This window comes from Furipterus horrens, unplaced genomic scaffold (genome assembly GCF_987537825.1).
Source record: "Furipterus horrens unplaced genomic scaffold, mFurHor1.1.pri manual_scaffold_5, whole genome shotgun sequence".
Classification (NCBI taxonomy): Eukaryota; Metazoa; Chordata; class Mammalia; order Chiroptera; family Furipteridae; genus Furipterus; species Furipterus horrens.
This window is the reverse complement of record NW_028327175.1, coordinates 142469146-142492120: the sequence shown is the minus strand read 5'-3', so window position 1 is coordinate 142492120 and position 22975 is coordinate 142469146. Positions and strand designations below refer to the sequence as shown.

Here is a 22975-nt window from a genome sequence, read left to right as displayed (position 1 = left end):
TGCTCTCTTCCCTGTCTATATGCCTGCGCACCCCACCTCTCTCCCTGTCTCAAGATCGTCCTTTTGTTCTGCAGGACTCTGGCACAGTCGGTCAAAGTGCCGGGCCCAGTGGCCCTTTCCTGCCCAGGGCCTCTCCCCTAGTCTGGAGCTTTGCAGTGGCTTTCCTGCCTGTGCTCTTCTCCTTGCCCCAAAACTTTCTCTATTCCGAGCTACCGCTTCCGCTGGCTTCCCTGTCTATCGGCCTGCGCGCTCTATCTTTCTTCCCACCACAGCACCGTCCCTTTGTTCTGTGGGACTCTAGTGTGGTCGGTCAGCGCAGCACTCTCCTTCCCCGGAGCTCTCTGCCGCCCTGCGGGCCCTTCTCCTTGCCCTAAAACCGTCTCCCCTCCAGAACCTCCGCCTCCGCTCTCTTCCCTACTTACACTCCCTGCACATCCTATTTCTCTCTTAGCCCCAAACCTGCCTTTTGTTCTGTGGGATTCTAGCGCGACTAAAGAGCAAACACTGATTTCAAGAACACAGTTCTCCCCCGGTCCGGAGTTCCGCAGCAGTTTTTCTGTGCGGCCAGTCTCCTTGCCCCAAAACTGCTCCTTTGTTCTGTAGGGCCCTAACGCTAGTGCTGGGCGCGCCCGGGATGCCGAGTTTTCCGTCGGAGGTTGCAGCTGAGGATGTTTCTCTCTAGACTCAGGTCACACAGTTTCTCCCAGTCCTGGTTGTTCACTGTTCTCTCCCTCCTCTGGCTTTTTCGGCCAAATCCTCTCCCTAACTCCCTACAAGAATTCACTCCCGGCTAGTGAGCTCTCCGGCTTGATACTGCAAACGCACGGAGTCTCAGAATGACTCAGCCTGCAGTTTGTGACAAACCCCTCCACCCCCCTCCACGCTGCTCCCACGATCTCCTCCCCGTTCACGTTATCAGATATTCCCACTCACTCAATCATTCCTCCCCAAGTTTGTTCCTCCTGGATTGTCTCCTTAACAGGAGCGAGCTGAGAACACTGTTCCTACTCCGCGGCCATCTTGGTCCCCCCCTCATGGGGCTATTTTATAATCATGGTTTTAAGTATTTTAATAGGCAGTCACTGAAACAAATTTAACCAAAAGAAAATTGGACAAGGATATTAAAAATCTTACCCTTGTGTCTAAAAATTAATTTTACTGAATCAAGGAAAGAGGCTTAGAATTTTGGTTGACCCTAGTCATTATGCATTATAAGTATAATAGAGGTGTTAAGACAAAAAGTAAATATGAGGGTGTGCCATGATTTGAATTGTAATGTACAGACCAAGAGAAGTTATAATCCCGTACTTTAGACTGGCCAGACCACATCTAGAATGCTAAATTCAGTGCTAGATCCCAGATTTTAAGAGGATCATTCAGAAAGTTGTGTCACCCCCCCAAAAAAGTGACCAGGATGGTAAGCAGGCCTGAAACTACTTTATTTGAGCAGCTAAGGAGGATAGAGATTTCCAGGCTAGAAAAGACTTAAGGAGAACATGAAACTTATCTTCAAATATGTGAAAGACATTAAAGGGAGACAAAGAATTAAACATTTTCAGTATCCTGAAACAACCAATGAAAACTACAAGAAAGTAGATTCTGTCTTAACTCAAATAACATGTTTAAGGAATAATTTCAGGTAGATACATCCAAAAAGAAACAGATTTTCTCATTAAGTAGCTTTGCTGGTTCAGAAGCCTTCAAGCAAAAACTGGATGAACACTTAATGGGGGACATTGCAAAAGAAATTGAAGTATTTTGTAGAACAGCAGTCCTCAAAATGAGGTACATATTATTAAATGATGATTTCCTTCCTCAAGATTATATATAGATATAGATTAGATATATATCTACAGATACCAGTTGTTTATTGTTTCTTTAGTCCTAACATATTCAAAATGAAAACTGAAAGAATACTTTTACCTGAAACAATTAAACTAGATTCTACTAGCATATAATGCCCAACACATTACAGTAATAAAGATTAGACAATCCATTGTCTTCTAAACCTACAAAAGCCAAGATAGTTGCAATAGTGTCATTAGGATAGAATAGTACCATAAAAGGGAGGAGCCGTAGCCGCCATTTCAGGACCGTGAGAGGTAGATAGGCAGCCCGAGTTCCTAAGGTTCGAAGCCTGTAAGTGCTGCCACCGCTCAAGCCTGCCAGAGCACTGGTACGGCTGCTGCCCTCTCATTGTTACCTCTAGAAACGTTCGTGCAAGTAGTGGCGGCACAGCGGGACTCATCCACCCCCTTCTCGCTTTCCCTTAAGGAGCTCCAGATGGCGTCTTCCGTGGGCAACGTGGCCGACAGCACAGAACCAACGAAACGTATGCTTTCCTTCCAAGGGTTAGCTGAGTTGGCACATCGAGAGTATCAGGCAGGAGATTTTGAGGCAGCTGAGAGACACTGCATGCAGCTCTGGAGACAAGAGCCAGACAATACTGGTGTGCTTTTATTACTTTCGTCTATACACTTCCAGTGTCGAAGGCTGGACAGTTCTGCTCACTTTAGCACTCTGGCAATTAAACAGAACCCCCTTCTGGCAGAAGCCTATTCGAATTTGGGGAACGTGTACAAGGAAAGAGGACAGTTGCAGGAAGCAATTGAGCATTACCGGCATGCACTGCGTCTCAAGCCAGATTTCATCGATGGTTATATCAACCTGGCAGCCGCATTGGTCGCAGCAGGTGACATGGAAGGGGCAGTACAAGCTTACATCTCTGTTCTTCAGTACGGTCCTGATTTGTACTGTGTTTGCAGTGACCTGGGGAACCTGCTCAAAGCCCTGGGTCGCTTGGAAGAAGCCAAGGCATGTTATTTGAAAGCAATTGAGACGCAACCGAACTTTGCAGTAGCTTGGAGTAATCTTGGCTGTGTTTTCAATGCACAAGGAGAGATTTGGCTTGCAATTCATCATTTTGAAAAGGCTGTCACTCTTGATCCCAATTTTCTGGATGCTTATATCAATTTAGGAAATGTCTTGAAAGAGGCACGGATTTTTGACAGAGCTGTGGCAGCTTACCTTCGTGCTCTAAGCTTGAGTCCAAATCACGCAGTGGTGCACGGCAGCCTGGCTTGTGTATACTATGAGCAAGGCCTAATAGATCTGGCAATAGTCACCTACAGGCGAGCTATTGAACTGCAGCCACATTTCCCCGATGCTTACTGCAACCTAGCCAATGTTCTCGAAGAGAAGGGCAGTGTTGCTGAGGCAGAATATTGTTATATTACAGCTCTCTGGCTGTGTCCCACCCATGCAGACTCACTGAATAACCTAGCCAACATCAAACGAGAACAGGGAAACATTGAAGAAGCAGTTCGCTTGTATCGTAAAGCATTAGAAGTCTTCCCAGAGTTTGCTGCTGCCCATTCAAATTTAGCAAGTGTACTGCAGCAGCAGGGAAAACTGCAGGAAGCGCTGATGCATTATAAAGAGGCTATTCGAATCAGTCCTACCTTTGCCGATGCCTACTCTAACATGGGAAACACGCTAAAGGAGATGCAGGATGTCCAGGGAGCCTTGCAGTGCTACACTCGTGCCATTCAGATTAACCCTGCATTTGCAGATGCCCACAGCAATCTGGCTTCTATTCACAAGGATTTGGGAAATATTCCAGAAGCAATAGCTTCTTACCGCACTGCTCTGAAACTTAAACCTGACTTTCCTGATGCTTATTGCAACTTGGCTCATTGCCTGCAGATTGTCTGTGATTGGACAGACTATGATGAGCGAATGAAGAAGTTGGTCAGCATTGTGGCTGACCAGTTAGAGAAGAATAGGCTGCCTTCTGTGCAACCTCATCATAGTATGCTTTATCCTCTTTCTCATGGCTTCAGGAAGGCTATTGCTGAGAGGCATGGGAACCTCTGCTTGGATAACATTAATGTCCTTCATAAACCACCATATGAACATCCAAAGGACTTGAAGCTCAGCGATGGTCGACTGCGTGTAGGATACGTGAGTTCTGACTTTGGGAATCATCCTACTTCTCACCTCATGCAGTCTATCCCAGGCATGCACAATCCTGATAAATTTGAGGTGTTCTGTTATGCTCTGAGCCCAGATGATGGTACAAACTTCCGAGCGAAGGTGATGGCAGAAGCTAATCATTTCATTGATCTTTCTCAGATTCCATGCAATGGAAAAGCAGCTGATCGCATCCATCAGGATGGTATACACATTCTTGTGAACATGAATGGTTATACCAAGGGAGCTCGAAATGAGCTCTTTGCTCTCAGGCCAGCTCCTATTCAGGCAATGTGGCTGGGATACCCTGGAACTAGTGGGGCACTTTTCATGGATTATATCATCACTGATCAGGAGACCTCACCAGCTGAAGTTGCTGAGCAGTATTCTGAGAAACTAGCTTATATGCCTCATACTTTCTTTATTGGGGATCATGCTAATATGTTCCCTCATCTGAAGAAAAAGGCAGTCATCGATTTTAAGTCCAATGGGCACATTTATGACAATCGGATTGTTCTGAATGGCATTCACCTCAAAGCATTTCTTGATAGTTTACCAGATGTGAAAATTATCAAGATGAAATGTCCTGAAGGAGGAGACAATGCAGAAAGCAGTAATACAGCTCTTAATATGCCAGTTATCCCTATGAATACTATTGCAGAAGCAGTTATTGAAATGATTAACAGAGGACAAATTCAGGTAACAATTAATGGATTCAGTATTAGCAACGGACTGGCAACTACCCAGATCAACAATAAGGCTGCCACTGGAGAGGAGGTTCCCCGTACCATTATTGTAACCACACGTTCTCAGTACGGGTTACCGGAAGATGCCATTGTGTATTGTAACTTTAATCAGTTATATAAAATTGACCCTTCTACTTTGCAGATGTGGGCAAATATTCTGAAGCGTGTTCCCAATAGCGTGCTGTGGCTGTTGCGGTTTCCAGCAGTAGGAGAACTTAATATCCAACAGTACGCACAAAACATGGGCCTTCCCCAGAACCGTATCATTTTTTCACCTGTTGCTCCTAAAGAGGAACATGTCAGGAGAGCCCAGCTCGCAGATGTCTGCCTGGACACCCCACTCTGTAATGGGCACACTACAGGCATGGATGTCCTGTGGGCTGGGACACCCATGGTGACTATGCCAGGAGAAACTCTGGCTTCCCGAGTAGCAGCTTCCCAGCTCACTTGTTTAGGTTGTCTTGAGCTTATTGCTAAAAATAGACAAGAATATGAAGATATAGCTGTGAAACTGGGAACTGATCTAGAATACCTGAAGAAAATTCGTGGCAAAGTCTGGAAACAGAGAATATCTACCCCTCTCTTCAACACCAAACAATACACAATGGAACTAGAGCGGCTCTATCTACAGATGTGGGAGCATTACGCAGCTGGCAACAAACCCGATCACCTGATTAAGCCTGTTGAAGTCACTGAGTCGGCCTAACTAAAGACTGTGCACAACAGAATTGCCTCCCTACCTGAGCCTAAACCTTCAGGGGAAAGGGAACTAGATAATGGACCTTTTACTTGTCTGTATAAGTATCATGCTACAGATGGGTGACAAATAATGATAATAGAATAGCACAGCCGGAGTTGCTTCGTGCAAGATAGGGAGAGACCCAAGAGATGGAAACTGCTGTTCTACAAGGAATCTCCATAGAATTTTGCAGCAACCAGATGGTGCATAGGTCTGGAAGGTCTGCTCGCCCTTGGTCTGCCATGGGATGCTTAGTGTGGTAGGGAGATCTGAACTGTCCAGCCATTTTTGTGATTCTGTGGCTTGATTGAATCTTCTGAATTAATTTCTTCTTTATATTTGGGTATTGGAGTTTTTAAAAATGTTTGGTTTCAGGTGTTTTATTCATGTGAAGTATATATGATTCTCTTGAGATAAGGTTTTAAGCTAAAATGTTACTCCTTGCTTTAGTTTCTGAGTTCTACAGATTAATGGAAACTTTGCTGGTGTAGTCTTTTATAGGTTTTATAAACCACTTGAGTCTATATCAGTTGTTTGATTGTCTAACCTAATGTTTGGAGCTATCAGTGCTTTGTTGGTTTAGATGATGGCTCAGAATTGTTTTTCTAGTCTATTTTCTTCCCCTAACCCTACTTTAAAATTTCTCCCGTAACTCAGCTAACAAAACCAAGTCTGATTCAGAACATCCCGGAGTGTTTCTCTGAAACACATTATCTGGTGCCAAGTGGAAATTCATAAGAATGATTATTAATTATGAAGGGCACAGTTGTGGTACTATCATTGATGATAATAATACTGATTTTTTTTTGGCTTAGTTTTCACCTACTTCACCAGTGTTTTTACCGTCAACTGCCCCTCTATGCTGCTGCCAGACTGATAGTGTGTGATAAAATTTTTGCCTCCCTTTCTAAGGTTTGCTTTTTTTTTAAAGTGAGTCCTGTTCTTCCTATTTCTGTCAGCAGAAATGAAATCCCAGGTAAGTATAAGTATTCAAATATTTGATCAGTAAGTTATAGTTATTTGTGACTACATTAAATAACTTCCATCAAAGATATGTTATAGGTAAAAAGCACTAAAGGACCAGCTATGTATATGAGTTATTGTTTTTCAGACCTTCTAGGGGAATTATGTACTAACTGTCTTACGGACTTGGTCTTGGAGTCTGTATATATTCGGCCTCAGCAGTAGCGGACTGTACTGCTATTTGGTTTGAAGTACAAATTCCAGTTTAGGCCACGTGGAGCTTGATTTTTAAACCACAGGAATAAAATTACTGAATTTCAACAAAGGATGGAGGACTCGAGGCTTAAACAAACCAACATATGAATATGTTTTGTCTTGCTGTACTGCACTTATGCTATCCAGTAACAGATAATTTTTTGTCTGCTAGTAGTGTTCTAGATTATAGTGTCTTCCCAAAGCACTGAGGCAGTGTACCTATTCTGTAGTTGCAGCCGATGCCTGAATGTATTCTAGCTGACAAATTATTAATAAGAACTTGAATTTCTGAAAGTCTTACTGTTAACCAAAACCTGAACAAGGAGTCTCAAGTATAATTCTTAGCCAGAATTATGTGTTAATGAACTGTGTTATCTTTTAACAGTGTGAATCAAAGAACATCGGTTTAGGGAATTCCTTAATTTATTTTTTATCTGATGGAAATATTAAAGGTTGCCAGCATGGTTGCAGATAGTGATATTTGCAATTCACCAAACTACTTAATGTGGAATAATAGGGTGATATACTTCTAGTGCCCTCAAGGCTGTGTGGCCTTCCAGCCCTTTTCCATAGCACATCATTCCTCCTATAGGGATGGCTTTTTTCTGGCACGAAAAGTAGCCACTCTGGTTAAAGCTTTGCTTATTGTGACAGGCTTTGGTTTCCAGGTAACAGGTCTATGGAAGACTTAATTATGAATAGAGATATAGATATTACTGGAAATGAGGTTTTTTTCTATTATGCTATGCTTTATCAAAAAAGTAAAACATTTCAATTGTGCTACAGAAAAAAAAAAAAAGAATAGTACCATAAAAATCATCAAATTACAGTAATGGTAGATTAATATTTTTACTGTGGTTCACTGGAAAGTGGACAAATGTTAAAAGTGAACAGTATGGTAGGTGAACAATCACCAAATAAATTTGTCCATGTAATGTTTTAATGTTTATGGTATGTAAAGGCTGACGCTGAATGGCATTTTGCTCTAATTTTCTATTACACTTAAACATGCCATTACTTTGGGAGCCACAGTTTTCATGAGTGGCAGGGCATGACCTGGATTGGACATTTTAAATATATGAAATGGGAAAAAAAGAAATAAAAGAGTAAAGGAAAGAAATATGCTATAAAAGCACAATAAATGACTCATTTAAAAGTAGTTTGATAAAGGCTTCAAAACTCAAAATTAATTTTCTGATAATAACTTTAAGTACTATATGTCAGAAAGTGTAAAAAGTGTTTTAAACAGGACAAAGAAGAATCCTTAAGTCCCCCCAAATGGAAACTATTAGATATCTGTGTCCACAAAATATATGTAGTAAGGCAAGACTTTTCCTCAAACATGGAAGACCTCATTCAAAAGGGGAAAAAAAAGACAGATTTAATTTTACTTCTATTTCCCAGTACATTGAAAAGAAAATATGTGCATCATTTATTAGCTTACTAAATAGCAAACAGTTTTCATGATTCAAAACTCATTTGTTACTACATCAAGTGCATTTTTGTTTTTACCATGATAGAATGGAGAAGTCTTCCATGCTAACAAGCAGCTTTAATGGTTACACTTATTTACCCCGCTCCTAGCTTGAAACGTTAGAAACTGATATGTACTGAATTCTTCAAGCATAAAATTGAATATCCTTTGTCATACTTGCAGTTTACTGGAACTTGTAGTAAATACAAACAACAATCCAGCAGCTACAAACTTTGTTCACAGAATTGTTTAGAGAGTCATGTAAAAAGAAAAGATGTCATCCCAGACTTAAATTCAGAGCCACTTAGGTGCTGACATCAGTTCAAGAACTGTGCACAATTAATGACATTACTCTGCCCCCCAAATAGAAAATGCAAACACTTAAGAGCTGTTGTGCTTTTCTTTGAAAATTGCAGTGTCTTACTTCCAGTTTATTTGCTATAGTTGGAATCTGACTGCTTTTAAAGTGTCAATTATGTACATCAAGTTGATTGTCTTTTCCAAGCACCTCTCATGTGATCTGCTTCAATGCTCTCATTCATGCTAAGAGAACAGTCAACAAGAGACTTATTCAAATAACAACTTCCTCCTTTCATCTTCCTTCCAATCACAAAAGACTCCCTGCCACAGAGAACAGAAAGCTGTTAATTAAAGGAAGAATTTTACTAATTTTAGTTGTTAACTAAAGCCAATTTTTAGTAATTTTTAAGATACTGTAATTTTTATACACTTCACTGACTTCTTTAACATTTTGCAGTTTTGCTTTGCGACACAGGAATTCACACACTATATTGTACAAAATTACCAGCAAGACTGGAATGATGTGTTAATAGAAGGCATCATCATGCTTATTACATTACCAAACAACAAAAATACAGTAAAGACAACTTTCGTTATGCATAGCTTAACGAAAAAAAGAAGAAGAGGAGGAGATTGTTGAGCAGCCGGCCAGCCTTGTACTGAAGAGGGGTAGGTAGAAAAATCTTAGATACTAAATCTGGTCAAGTATTGAAGACCATAGTCTTTAAAGTTTTGATTTTTTAAAATTTAGTTCAAACTAAATGATTTCCTTCTGAAATATACTTGTAGACATGTTAATGTTTATGTGTACACACTGGTCACAGCAAGCAGATAAAATGCCCTCATCATTTCTCATACTATTCTCTACTGGAAAAAAGGATGAAAGAATTTTTCCCCTGTTGCCTCCCATTACAAATGTCAATGTTAATGAGTTCAGAGTACACATTAGTTCATTCTGACGAGTGCACAACAATTTCTGCTGGTTTGTATTTTGGGATGTGGAGAGAAGCCAATAAAAAAAGCTAGATTTTCCAATTGCATTATCTATGTTTCCAACATTAATAGGCAGAAACAGTAACACTTAAACAAAATGTGAAGCAGAGGATTTTTTATTTTTGACTCAAAGGACCTGAATTCAGTTGGACATGCCCTTTTAAAAACTTTCTTTTATTGTAGATAGTTTAAGATAAGGTCATTCCTCAGTTCTTAATTCTCCAGTCTAAGATTTATAAATTAACGGTGTGAATGAATCCTGTTGTGAGATTGGGGAAATAATGTCCACCTCATAACCAAACAATACTTTTCACACCAAAGAAATGATCAAAAAAGCTGTGTCACATTCAAAAGCAAAAAAAAAAAAAAAAAAAAAAATTAGGAACACAAACACAATGAAGAATGTACCAATGTCAAGATTGCCAACAATGGAGCTTCACTGGCACTGCCCTGTGAAGTGGCCTTCCATCTGCCCAGTTCCACTTCCAGAGCCAAGTTTCTCCACCACGCCACTTCTTGTAGGAGAGCTTCTGGTCACTGTGAGTCTGTTCCTTGTTTCCATGCCTCTGGTTCATGCTCATTTGTTTGTTTTGTTCATTAAGTTCCTCTTATAGGTGAAATCATATGGTATCTGTTTTTTGCCACCTGGCTTATTTCACTTAACATATTACTCTTCAGTTCCATCCATGGTGTTGCAAAAGGTAAGGGTTCCTTCTTTCTTTCTGTTGCTTAGTATTCCATTGTGTAAATATACCACAGTTTTTTAATCTACTCACTTACTGATGGGCACTTAGGCTGTTTCCAGCACTTGCTTATTTTAAATAGTGCTGCTATGAACATAGGTGTGCATAGGTTCTTTTGAATTGGAGTTTCAGGATTCTTTGGGTATAATCCCAGCAGTGGAATCGTTGGATCAAAAGGAAGTTCCACTTTTAGTTTTCCACAGTGGCTGCACCAGTCTGCATTCCCACCAACAGTGCACTCAGGTTTTCTTCTCTGCACATCCTCATCGACATTTGTTGTTTGTTCACTTGTTGATGATGGCTATTCTGACTGATGTGACGTGGCATCTCATTGTGGTTTTAATTTGCATCTCTGATGGCTAGTGGTGTTTGAAACATATCCCTCTTTCTTCACTTTTCTTGACTCTCTTGGTTTCTGTGCATCAGCTAAAACAGTCACCTCTGCTAGTCTCGAAAGAGTGGTCTCAGGTAAGTGATTAACCTCATGAATCAGACTGACCCATACTGTAGTTGTTGACCTTGTGATTAGCCAAGCCACTTTTGTTCTCAGTGGCTCCCCCTAACTGAGACCATGCCAAGACTTATCAGTGTCCCAAAGGCGAGGATAACAGTAAGTACCCAGATACTTGCTAAATCAGCTGCCTGATCCTCAGTCAGCAGTTTGGGAAGTTTGCAAAATATAGACCCACCCCCTTTAGGGAAAGACACAGAGATGAGCACTTTTCCCAGCTCCCTGTACACTGACAGGTGCACTGAGTGCTCATGCCCATTAATAACTGCTTGTTTGTTTGCTATAGCCTTATGTGTCTCGAGGATGAAAGCTTGGTTGGCTTTCACACCTAGGTGTTTGGGAGAGGTGGTCCATTGCCGGGGTGAATGACTTAAAAGTTGGGGCCCTAGATGTGGTGTTGAAACCTTTTGCTCTCAGGAAAAAGCTGGGAGTTTGGGAATCCCTCTAAATTGTATGATGTTGTGCTGAGTGGGATTTATGGTGTGAGTGTGTTCCAGCCTTTTCTACCCATTTTGATGTGGATATTTTCTTATTTGTGTGATGTGCAGAAGTTGCTAAGGTAGTTTCTGGATTTTTACAGAAATCCATGTGTAGGTAGATATTTCTTTAGTATGTCCGTGGGAAGAGGGACATTCAGGAGCTTCCTATGTCACCATCTTCAAGTCATTATATTTTTGACATGTAATTCAAGAGTTCACAAAATTAAGTGACATTGTTTAACAGAAGTTCTCCTATTGTCATCTATTTATTATTATGTGAACAAGGTATCTTAGCAGTTATAAATTTTCCCTAAGCCCTGTTTCAATTAAGTCCAACATATTAAGAAACAGTATACTGTCCTAGTCATTTGGTCAAAATATTCTCTAATGTTACACGGTATATCTTTTTTGGACCGCTGGCTTATTCATATGTTCATATATGCACTGTTTGCACTTTAAATATTTGAGATTTTTCTACATTTTCTAAAAACTGATATTCACCTCCAATTTAGTTCTGTTGTGATCGGAGAACATAATTTGCAATATTTTAATATTTTTGAAATTTAGTAGTACTTCATGACCAACATATGGCCTTTCTTAGTGAATATTCCTTGTGCACTTAAAAAAAAGTTGTGGTGTGATATTCCATAAAAGTTTATTTAATCAAGGTTTTGGCTAGTCTTACTCATATTTTCTATATCAATACTGATACCTTATGAATTTAATTAACTTTAAATATATGATAAAGCTCTCAGAGTTGGGCTAAACAATGCTAATAATGCAGACTTCAAAGAAGAAGTCTGTGCTACAAAACAGGGTAGCTGGAAATCATGGATTTTGAAATGAAGTAGTCCTGAATATAAAGCCTAACTGACAATTACACATTGTGTATCCTTAGACAAATTCTTTAATTTTTCAGAGCCTCAGCTTTCTTATCTGAAAATGGAAATATTTTCTACCCCATAAAATTATTTAAACAGTCAAATGGTATTACTTGCTCTAATTTTAATAGTATCAACATCTGCTTTTATATGTAGATCCCAAATGTGGTATCTCTTCAAAGTGATATGTTTTATACTAAATCTTGGAACTACTCATGGTGCCTTTCAATATCGAAGATCTGCGAACACTGAAATAAAAATGAATATTGTAAGTTGCTAAAAAATAAGTGCTAAGCTGGTAAAATAACAGTGAATGCTACCATTCTATTATTTTTTATTTAACAGATTTATAGTCAAATTTATATTTCTGCACTCTTATTTTTATATAGGTCAACTAATACGAAGTGTGTCTGGAAAAAGTTCAGCCATGTTTATTTAATATAACAAGAACAGTTAGCTATATGCCTAGTCATGCAAACATTTATAGATAAACAGATACTTTAAAATTGTATATGTATGGGTGAGTAGGTAAAAATGTAAGTTATTAGTAGTTAAAAAAAGAATAATGGGTTAGTTCTGAGATATCTCCTTGAAGACAGAGATTTTTGTTTTTTATATATCCAAAAATTCCTATTGTATAAGGTTAATGCTTACTAGGTATCTATAAGTACTTATTACTGAATAAATCAGTGAATTGGTGAAGATAAAAACAGCACCAAAGTTAGGAGAATATGAAAGTTCATTATTACATTAATAAGTTAGATTAATTAGTTTATATTAATTGACTAACAATCTTATTCTGAAAGGTTTGCTTTTCTTTTTTCATAGAGTCAAATTATTTCTTACTGGGGATACCCAAATGAAGAGTATGATATTGTAACTGAAGATGGTTATATCCTTGGCCTTTATAGAATTCCTTATGGAAGGACAAAAAATGATAACAATTCAGGTATTCATTTCAAGATAAATTTTTGACTCTCTAGGGCCATTCTTAACTTTTTTATTTCTTCTCAGTGAGTTTAGGACAAGAAAATATTTGAATGTTAAGTGAAACTTTACCCCTCATACATCTCTCTACATGCCTCAAGAAGAGAGTTTGATTCTCCACTGTCTTACTGTTCACAGAGTGGTTTCAAAGTGTGGTGAAACACAAGTAGTTTCTCCCAAATTTTCTTTGTGGGTCACTTTACTCATACATGTTGATTCTCTGGGACTTGTTTAATTAGGGCTTAGAAACACTCTGAACCACAATAGCATTATTCTGTAGGACTGAAGAATGGCTGGGAAAAGTCTTTTTCATAATTATGACTCCCTCCTTCAGCAATAGCAAAGAGATCATGTGGATAGCAGCCTCATGGCTCTTTATTACAACAATAAGTGTATTAATAGCATCAGAGTGAGGTGCAAAAAAAAGGCACTAGCATTTGGCACTGGAGTTATAATCCTATATCTGCCACTTACTAGCAGAATACATAACGGATTACTTTGCTTATTCATCTAATTGTTCAAATAAAAGTCATTTCTTTTTCCTTTATATTTTCTTCTAGTAAAGAATTTCTTTCATTGGACAGTCTCTCAAGTTCTCATTTTGAACATTAGGTATATTTCAGGGAAGAACTTCCAAAACTATGTTGAATAGAAGTGGAGAGAGTGGACATCCTTATCTTGTTCCTGATCTTAGGGGGAAAGCTTTTAGATTTTGTTTATTGAATATGATGTTGGCTGTAGGTTTCTTCTATATGACCTTTATTATGCTCAGGTATGTTCTATCCCGAATTTGCTGAGCATTTTTATAATAAATGGGTGCTGAACTTTATCAGCTGTTTTTTCAGCATCTATTGATATGATCATGTGAATTTTGGCTTTCATTTCGTCTATGTGGTATATTACATTGATTGATTTGTGAATACTATATCATCTTTGCATCCCTGGAATGAATCCCACTTGATCATGGTGTATGATCTTTTTAATGTATTGCTGGATCTGGTTTGTCAATATTTTGTTGAGGATTTAAGCATCTATGTTCATCAGCGATATTGTCCTGTAGTTTTCTTTCTTTGTGTGTCTTGACCTGGTTTTGGATTTAGGATAATACTGACTTCAGAGAAAGAGTTTGGGACTCTTCCCTATTCTTGGATTTTTTGAAATAATTTGAGAAGGATAGGAGTTAGTTTTTCCCTAAATGTTTTGTAAAATTTGCCTGTGAATCCATCTGGTCCACGGCTTTTGTGTGTGGGAGATTTTTATTACTGCTTCAATTTTAATATTTGTTATCAGTATTCAGGTTTTCTGTTTCTTCTTGATTCAGTTTTAGAAGATTATATGTTTCCAGCAATTTGTCCATTTCACTCACATTGTCAAATTTCTTGCCATGTACTTGTTCATAGTAATCTCTTATAATCCTTTGTATTTCTGTGGTATCAGGTGTGATTTATTCTCTTTTGTTTCTGATTTTATTTATTTAGGTCTTCTCTCTTTTTTTCTTGATGAGTCTGATAAAGGCCTGTCAATTTTGTTTATCTTTCCAAAGAACCAGTTTCTGGTTTTATCGATCCTTTGAATTGTTTGTTTAGTCTCTATGTCATTTAATTATGCTCTGATTTTGATTATTTCCTTCCTTGCTCTGGGCTTTGTTTGTTGTTCTTCCTCTAGTTCTTGTAGATGCAGGGTTAGGTTGTTTATTTGAGATTCTTCTCTCCTTTTTATGTAGGCCTATATTGCTATGAACTTCCCTCTCAGGACTGCTTTTCCTGTGTCCCATAGGTTTAGGGCTGTTGCGTGTTTATGTGGGGGACAGAAAGGCATGGGAGATGTGGGAATCAGACAGGCTTGGTTTAAAAGACTCTGACTGCTGTACGGAGCCGCACCCCACTGGGCCCTTCGCTGGCAGGTTGTCTTTCAGGCCTGCTCTGAATCCCACCCTCTGGGGGATTTTAAAGATAGAACAGAAATGCAAAGTGGCTTTTAAGAAAAAGGAAACCTGCTCTTTTTTTCTCTGTAAAGCCTCAAATCTTTGTCAGTAAAATGTGAAGAACAGAACAATTAAGTAAGAGGAAATGCTTTTGAACTTGTGTAAAATACCTGGATGTTTCAGCCCTGTATTGATCTGCATTTCCCTTTCACTCCCTACCATTTGGGGAAGGGCTGCATATTTTTCTTAAGTACTTCCGCATTTGGAAAGTGGATAAAAACCCTGGCTAATAAAGAAACGAGGGTGATTTTCCACTAGAGAAGACTTCCTCCCTTCCTTTCACAGATGGAGAGTGTCTGAGTAGTTTCTTCATCCACTCTGAGGGACCCAGACTCTCTCTCATGTTTATTTTCATTTGTTTCCAGAAACCTTCTTATTAATCCCTTGATGTCATAATTAACCATTCATTATTTAATAGCATGTTATTCAATCTCCATGAATTTGAATGTTTTTGAGTTTTTTCCTTGAGGTTGGTTTCTAGTTTCAAGCCATTGTGATCTGAGAAAATGCTTGATATAATTTCATTTTCCTTGAATTTGTTAAGGCTTGTTTTGTGGTCTATCTTTGAAAATGTTCCATATGCATTTGAATAAAATGTATATTTTGTTTCTTTGGGGTAAAAAATTCTGTATATATCAACTAAGTCCATTTGATCTAGAGTGTTGTTCAGTGCCACAATATTCTTGGTATTTCCTTGCTTAAAATATCTGGCCATTGTTGACAATGGAGTGTTAAATTCCCCCACTGTACGTGTGTTGCTGTTGATATCCTTCTTGAAGTCGTCCAAGATTCTCCTTATATATTTGGGTGCTCCTATGTTGGGTGCATACTTGTTGATAAGGGTTATTTCTTCTTGATGGATTGTTCCCTTAAGTATTATGAAATGCCCTTCTTTGTCTCTTTTTATGGCCTTTGTTGTGAAATCTGTTTGTCTGATATAAGTATTGCTACCCCAGGTTTTTTTCCATGTCATTTGCTTGAAATATTTTTTTTCATACCTTCACCTTCAGTCTTTGTAGATCTTTTGTTCTGAAGTGCGTCTCTTGAAGAAAGCATATATGTTGGTCATGTTTGCTTATCCATTCGGCCACCCTGTGTCTTTTTATTGGAGCATTTAATCCATTTACATTTAAGGTTATTACTAATAGGTACTTATTCATTGTAATTTTCCCCCTTTGTACTTGTGATCCTCTCTGTCTCTCTCTGTTTCTTCATATTCTTAAAGCAGACACTTAGGCATCTCTTGCAATGCTGGTTTGGTGGAGATATATTCTTTTAGCCTTTTTCTGCCTGGAAACTCCTTATTTCACCTTCCATTTTGCATGAGATCCTTACTAGATAGAGCAGTCTTGGTTGTAGGCCTTGTTTTTTATTGCTTGGAATATTTTTTGCCATTCCCTTCTGACTTGCAGTGTTTCTGTCGAGAAATCTGCTGATAGCCTTATTGGAGCTCCCTTTTATATTATTAGCTATTTCTCTCTTGCTGCTTTTAGGATTCTCTCTTTGTGTTTGAGATTTGCCATTTTAAGTATGACATGTCTTGGAGTGGGTCTGTTTGGGTTCATCTTCATCAGGACCCTCTGTGCTTCTTGGACTTGCGTGACTTTTTCTCTCATCAAGTTAGGAAAGCTTTCTGTCATTACTTTTTCAAACAGGTTTTCTATATCTTGCTCCTCTTCTTCTTTTTATGGTATTCCTATGATATGGATATTATTATATTTCATGTTTTCCCACAGCTCTTAAAATTTCTTCATAGTTTTAAAATCTTTTTTCATATTGTTGTACTGTCTGGGAATTTTTTTCTATGTTGTCCTCCAGCTCACTGATCAGATCTTCTGCTTCATCTAGCCTGCTTTTGATTCCTTCTACCATGTTCTTCAGTTAAGAAATTGTATTCTTCATTTCCTCCTGGCTCTTATTGATAGTTTCTATGTCCTTTTTAATGCTGGTATAGTTCTCAGTAAGTTTCTTATAGCTTCTTTGTAGTTCTTCATAGTTCTCCTGGAGTTCTAATAGTTTTCTTTGAGCTCACTGAGTTCCTTGAGCTTCCCTATAATCATTATTTTGAATTCCATGTCTGACAGTTTGCTTATGTCTATTTCATTTAGCAGTCTTTCTAGGGATTCCTCTTTTCCTTTTAATGGAGGGTTGTTTCTTTGTTTCCCCATTTTGGTGGCTCTTGTTTTTTTCTGCTTCTTAGATTGATCTACTTTGACTTCCTGTCTTTGTGCTGTGACCTTCTGTGGTAGGAGACCTGTTGGATTCAGTGGTGCAGTCACTTTGATCTCCTGAACTTGATGCTCTTGAGGTTCTCTTTATGCTGTTTATTTGGACTGTCTGGTTGTACTTGGGTTTTGTTTGTGTTGTGTTGCTCTCTGGTGGGTCCTTTCCTCCAGTTAGTTGATTGAGAGTCACTCCTCCTACCATGTCTTGCATACTGTTATAGAGGTGCACTTTCTTTACTTCCTGGATCTACCCCTGGTGATGTCAGATCATGTCCCAGTCTCTGCCTAGATAGCCTCTTTGAGACTACCAGTGATCTACTGTCTTTGTCTGTCTCTTTAAATTGTTAATATATTCAATCTGTGGTCATCCATCAGGCTTAAGCACTGAGAGCAGGGAAGGTTAATTCCTGTGGGCGGAGCTACTGCTTCCCCTCAGGCTGACACCACTTGGAGGGGAGTGGTTTGCCGGCAGTGTGTGGAATGAGTCAGCACTAGGACCTGGTTGACTGCTCCCTCATTTCTCTCCTCAAAGCCACTGCCCCAAACTTTCCTTAAGCATCTCCAGTCCACTCTGTCCTCCCTCTGCTGGAGCCCAGGGTAAGTGAGTGCCAATATATTTTTATATGTTGTCCCTTTAAGAGTAGTCCTGAGCCATTTCTCTCAGACCAGCAAAAAACCCATGGCTTCTCGCTTTTCACAGCTGGATGCTATTTTATTTTCTACTCTGTTGCTATAGGCTGGGAAGTCCAGCTGGGGGGTTAGATCCCACCCTTCTCAGGGGGATCTCCAGGCTGCTGAGATATTTCTCTGTCCCTTCAGTTGCTACCCATGGGAGCCCAGCCAGACTTCTCCCATCTCATACTTCCTATCAGTCATGTTGTGATGAAGCAGCCTTTTCTGTCTGTCCTTGGTTATAAGGCTTCTTTCCAGCTAGTATTCAGTGGGTTATTCCAGGTGATTTCTCCACAATTAAGTTGTAATTCCAGATAGGTCCTGGGAGGAGGTTAGTGTAGCTTCCACTTACTCCTCCGCCATCTTGGATCTCCAAAAACTGCCATTTTTGAGAGCATTTTCTTAATTCTCTGAGATTTTGCTTCCCCACAACTGTCATCAGTTTGACTCAAATAAACTCATAAAAATTCTCTATAGTTTTGAACGTCTCTTATGTTAACATATTACAAAAACAGAACTGGTAAGAGATGTGCACCATAGGCTTTTGCAAGAGTGTGCAAGTCAACACCAGAGCACCACTGCATAAAGGTAGAAGACTGGGCCCCTGGGGAACTAGTGCAGTTCTTGTTTTAATGTTTTATTCATGGTATTTTAATACTGAAGCTGAATGATACTTTGTTCTACTTTCTTATTTTACTTAACATCTGCTGTTACTTTTGGTGCCAGAGGAGGGCCATATCCTGGATTGGAAATTTTAGATATATGAAATGGGAAGAAAGAAGTAAAGGAGTAGAGGAAAAATATGCTATAAGGAACATTGATAATAAACCACTAATTTAAATGTAGTTTGATAAAGGTTTCAAAACTCAAACTTAATTTTCAGGTAATAACTTTATGTACTATACGTAGAAAGTGTGAAAAGTGCTCTAAAAAGGACAATAAGTCATCTGTAAGCCCCCCCCAAATAGAAATCATTAGATATCTGTGCCCACAAAAGATATGCAATAGGGCAAGACTTTTCTTCAAACATGGAAGACCTCATTTCAAAAGAAACAAAGGGACAGATTTAATTGTACTTATATTGCCCAGTACGTGAAAACAAAGCATGTGCATCGTTTACTAGTCTACTAAATAGTAGTTTTCATGATTCAAAACTAATTTGCTACCATGTCAAGTGCATTTTTGTTTTTCCCAAGATAGAATGGAGAAGTCTTCCATGCTAACAAGCCCCTTTAAGTGGTCACGCTTATTTACCACTTCTGGCTTGAAACATCAGAAACTTATATGTACCGCATGCCATTCATGAGGTTTACTCGAACTTGCTATAAAGACAGACAATAATCCAGTAGCTACAAAGTTTTCTTACAGAATTGTTTAGAGATCCATTTAAAAATAAAAGATGTCATCCCAGACTTAAATTCAGAGCTACTTGGTTGCTGACATCAGTTCAAGAACTGTGCACAATTAACGACATTACTCTGCTCCCAAATAGAAAATGCAAACACTTAAGAGCTGCTGTTCTTTTCTCTGAAAATTGCAGTGTCCTCACTTCAGGTTTACTTGCCATTTATGGAATCTGAGTGCTTTTAAATGTCAATTATGTACATCAAGTTGATTGGCTTTTCCAAGCAGCTCTCAAGAGATCCACTTCAATGCTCACACTCATGCTAAGAGAACAGTCAACAAGAGACTTATTCAAATAACCACTTCCTCCTCCCCTCTCCCTCCCAAACACATGAGACTCCCTCCCACAGAGAACAGAAAGCTGTTAACTACAGAAGATGAGGCTGGATCTTTCTGGCTCTCTGTATCTTCTTCCTCAAGGATGCCTGGATGATCATGCTGCAGCTGCCTGCATTTCCCAATAGATGGTATATTTTGGTTGGGAAGGAACTCCAGGTGCAGCCTAGGGTTGGGCTGGCCAGGCAGTGGGTGGCAGGTTCATTCTTTGGATGTTCTAGAGGAGATGAACTCTGAGGCAGAAGCCTGCCATTCTTCCAAAATTGTGTAGCTTTTGTATCTTATGTTCTTTTAGTTTGTAAACTAACCCTATAGATATGAGATAATTAAAACTAATATGGGGTATGATAGGTGAATCCAGGAGTTAAAGTTTAGCCTTAGTTGATAAGTTTAAGTGATTAAAGCTATGACTTGATAGACTTAAGTGACTGCCTTTGAATAAAAACTTCTTTGCTTTATCAAAAAAAAAAATGAATAATATACTAGTCAATTTTACTATTTTAAAGATACTGCAATTTTTATATGCTTCACTGATTTTTCAACATTTTGCAGTTGTTTTACTTTGAAGCACAGGAGTTCATACATTATATTGTATTAAAATTACCAGCAGGGCTGTAATATATTAATAAAAGCACAATGATGTGTCTTACAAATATACAGTAAAGACAACTTTCACTGGACACAGCTTAAAGAAAGGAAAAAGAGGAGAGTTTGTTGAGCTGCTAGCCATCCCTGTACTGAAGAGAGGCAAGTAAAAAAATATGAGATATGGAGCTACTAAACCTGCTCTCGTTTTCAAGATCCTAGCATGTGGAGTTCTAGACTACATGTGCAGTCTTGTTACGGCTTATGTGTACACACACTGGTCATAACAAGCAGAGAAAATGCTTTCATCATTTCTCAAACTACTCTCTCCTGGAAAAAAAAGAAAAGTATTTTTCTTGCCCCTGTTGCCTCCTATTGCAGATATCAATGTTAATTAGTTCAGAATATGTGTTAGTGCAGTTTGATGCCTACATAATAAGTTTCTGCTGGTTTGTATTTTGGGGGGAGCCAAGAAAAAAAGGCAAGATTTCCCAATTGCCCTATTTGTGTTTCCAACATTAATAGGCAGAAACAGTAACACTTAAAATATGTGGTAGAGTATTTTTTGATTCAAAGAACATGAATTTATTGGGCATGTCCTCTTAAAAAGTTCATTTCATTGTAAATAGTTCAAGATAAGGTCATTCCTCAGTCCTTAATTCTCCAAGTCTAGATTTATAAATTAACAATGTGGATCCTGTTGTGAAATTGGGGAACTAATGTCCACCTCAATTTAATTCAAAACCAAAGATGTGTTTCACATCAAAGAAATGATCAAAAAGACTGTGTCAGATTTCTAACCTAAGCCAAAATAAATTAACAAGAGTGAAAACATGATGAAGCATGTATTGATGCAAAGATTTTGCCAAAGTGAGGCATCAGCAACACTGTCCTGTGAAGTGGCCTTCTACCTGCCTGGTTTTTCTTTGAGAGCCAAGTGTCCATGCCAGGCCACCTTATGGAGGAGGTCCTATTCTATTCTGCTCACACATCATCCTACCACCCACTATTCCATGTGCACCACCAACACCTCAATTATTGTGCCTTATATTCCTTCTATCATCACCACCATCTCTAGCTTCTCACTCTCTTGCAGCTTTATTTTTCTCTTCCACATTTAAACAATTCCCCTTGAAACATAATTGGTTTTGCAATTCGGAGTCTCTGAACTGGTTCAAAGTTATCAAAAACTATAAAACCAAAATTTGGAAACTTTCCCCCACCCTTGGTTTTGATGTGAAGTTCCATAACATTTCCAATAGTCATGAAGAACTCTTTCAGTTCATTTTCATCAATATCATGTGGTAGATTGGCAACAAAAAGTTGATGATTGACAGGATAATGAATTATTCTACAGTGATCAGGTTCATTCTGTTCTATATCTACTCTGCCTGGTCTTGACCCCCTTGGATGAGAACAAGCTATTTTTTGGTTCCTTGTTCATTCAGCAGAGATTACTGAAACACAACTATGGTTTAATATCTACTCTCAGCAGTGGTAGGAGAACTAGACTTCTCTAATTAGTCACAGGGTGAGCTTCATAGAGTCCACCGTTAGCATTTTCTTGTACAGGTTCTGGACATAGTTCTTTCTTCTTCTTCTTCTTCTTCTTCTTCTTCTTCTTCTTCTTCTTCTTCTTCTTCTTCTTCTTCTTCTTCTTCTTCTACATCTTCTGATTCCCCCTAAAGTGCTGGTTTAGTTATCACCAAGTACTTCATCCTGTAACAAAACATATCATTGTGAATGTAAAACTTATTTGGAACCAATCCCTCAGAAGCCAGAACAAAGGTTTGCATAAACTTCCTCTATGGCTGTCCACCATTAGAGAGAAAACCCATGACCTGGAGACCTACTCCATCGCTCAATGTTGCATGAATATCTACCTGACAAATTTGATGTGACATTCACTGAAGTTAAGAGACAATACTTTGTGGTGTATATTATTTGGCCATAATCAGCCTCCTGGTCCTTTCTGCTAGCATCTAACCCATCATGAACATAGGAGAATGCCTGCCATAAAACCTGTACAAATATTCTGGAGCTTTATTCAGCAAAGTATAAAATTGCCTCACACGCTTCCTGTCTTACAAGCACTTGATTAAGCTCCATAAATATTCCACAATGTCAACTGTTCCAACCAACAGCGTGGCAGGTACTCACATGGAGGTCAGCAGGAGAGTCACATAAAACTTAACACACTGCCCCGAATTCTTGTTACTCTCTTCTTTCTCCTTCAGATACATGTGAGCCTTGGAAGCTTGAAAAGCTGAGAGCTCCTTCTCTCTCACAACCAACTATTCTAGGCACCAGGCACTGTGGTGAGCAACCAGGAACACAGGCATCTCTATATATTTTTAAAGGTGAGGGCTGGGTTTTGTATATTACCTAGACCATTATCTGCAGGGTTGGAGACTCCTGGTCAAAGACCATAATAAAGAATCCTTCCTGATTTACATGTATTTGCAGGTGGTTGTCTAACCATGCAGTCTGAATATTTTAAGCACTGTTTGTAAAAGAGGACATTTTTTTTCATCTTAGGCCTCTTCATCTGAGCCATACTACATAATAATTTACATTGTACATTTGGTTCAACAGTTTTATATGTTTAAACTATCAAGGACATTTGAAATGTTTTCTAAATCATTCTTAATCATCATAATTCCTTTGGTCGATATTTGTGATTATTAAAAGTTAAAAGTGAGAACTCAACTCTATGCCAAATTGAA

General features: G+C 38.7%; 1 protein-coding gene and 2 pseudogenes across 3 annotated transcripts in view; 2 read left to right on the top strand and 1 right to left on the bottom strand.

The window, feature by feature from the left end:
- The first annotated feature begins 2095 nt into the window (after positions 1-2095).
- LOC150010047 (UDP-N-acetylglucosamine--peptide N-acetylglucosaminyltransferase 110 kDa subunit pseudogene) lies at positions 2096-6745 on the top strand (annotated as a pseudogene).
- Positions 6746-9878: 3133 nt separating this feature from the next.
- Positions 9879-22492, bottom strand: LOC150010046 (ras GTPase-activating protein-binding protein 2-like; annotated as a pseudogene).
- Positions 17702-22975, top strand: part of LOC150010045 (gastric triacylglycerol lipase-like) — a 37489-nt gene continuing 32215 nt past the window's right edge. For 2 of the 3 annotated variants that reach the window (XM_090279267.1, XM_090279265.1), the window contains exons 1-2: positions 17702-17849; positions 22487-22609. The gene's annotated coding sequence lies outside the window, so the exon portion shown is untranslated. The remainder of the gene's footprint in view (positions 17850-22486; positions 22610-22975) is intronic. The other variant, XM_090279266.1, reaches the window with a different exon arrangement.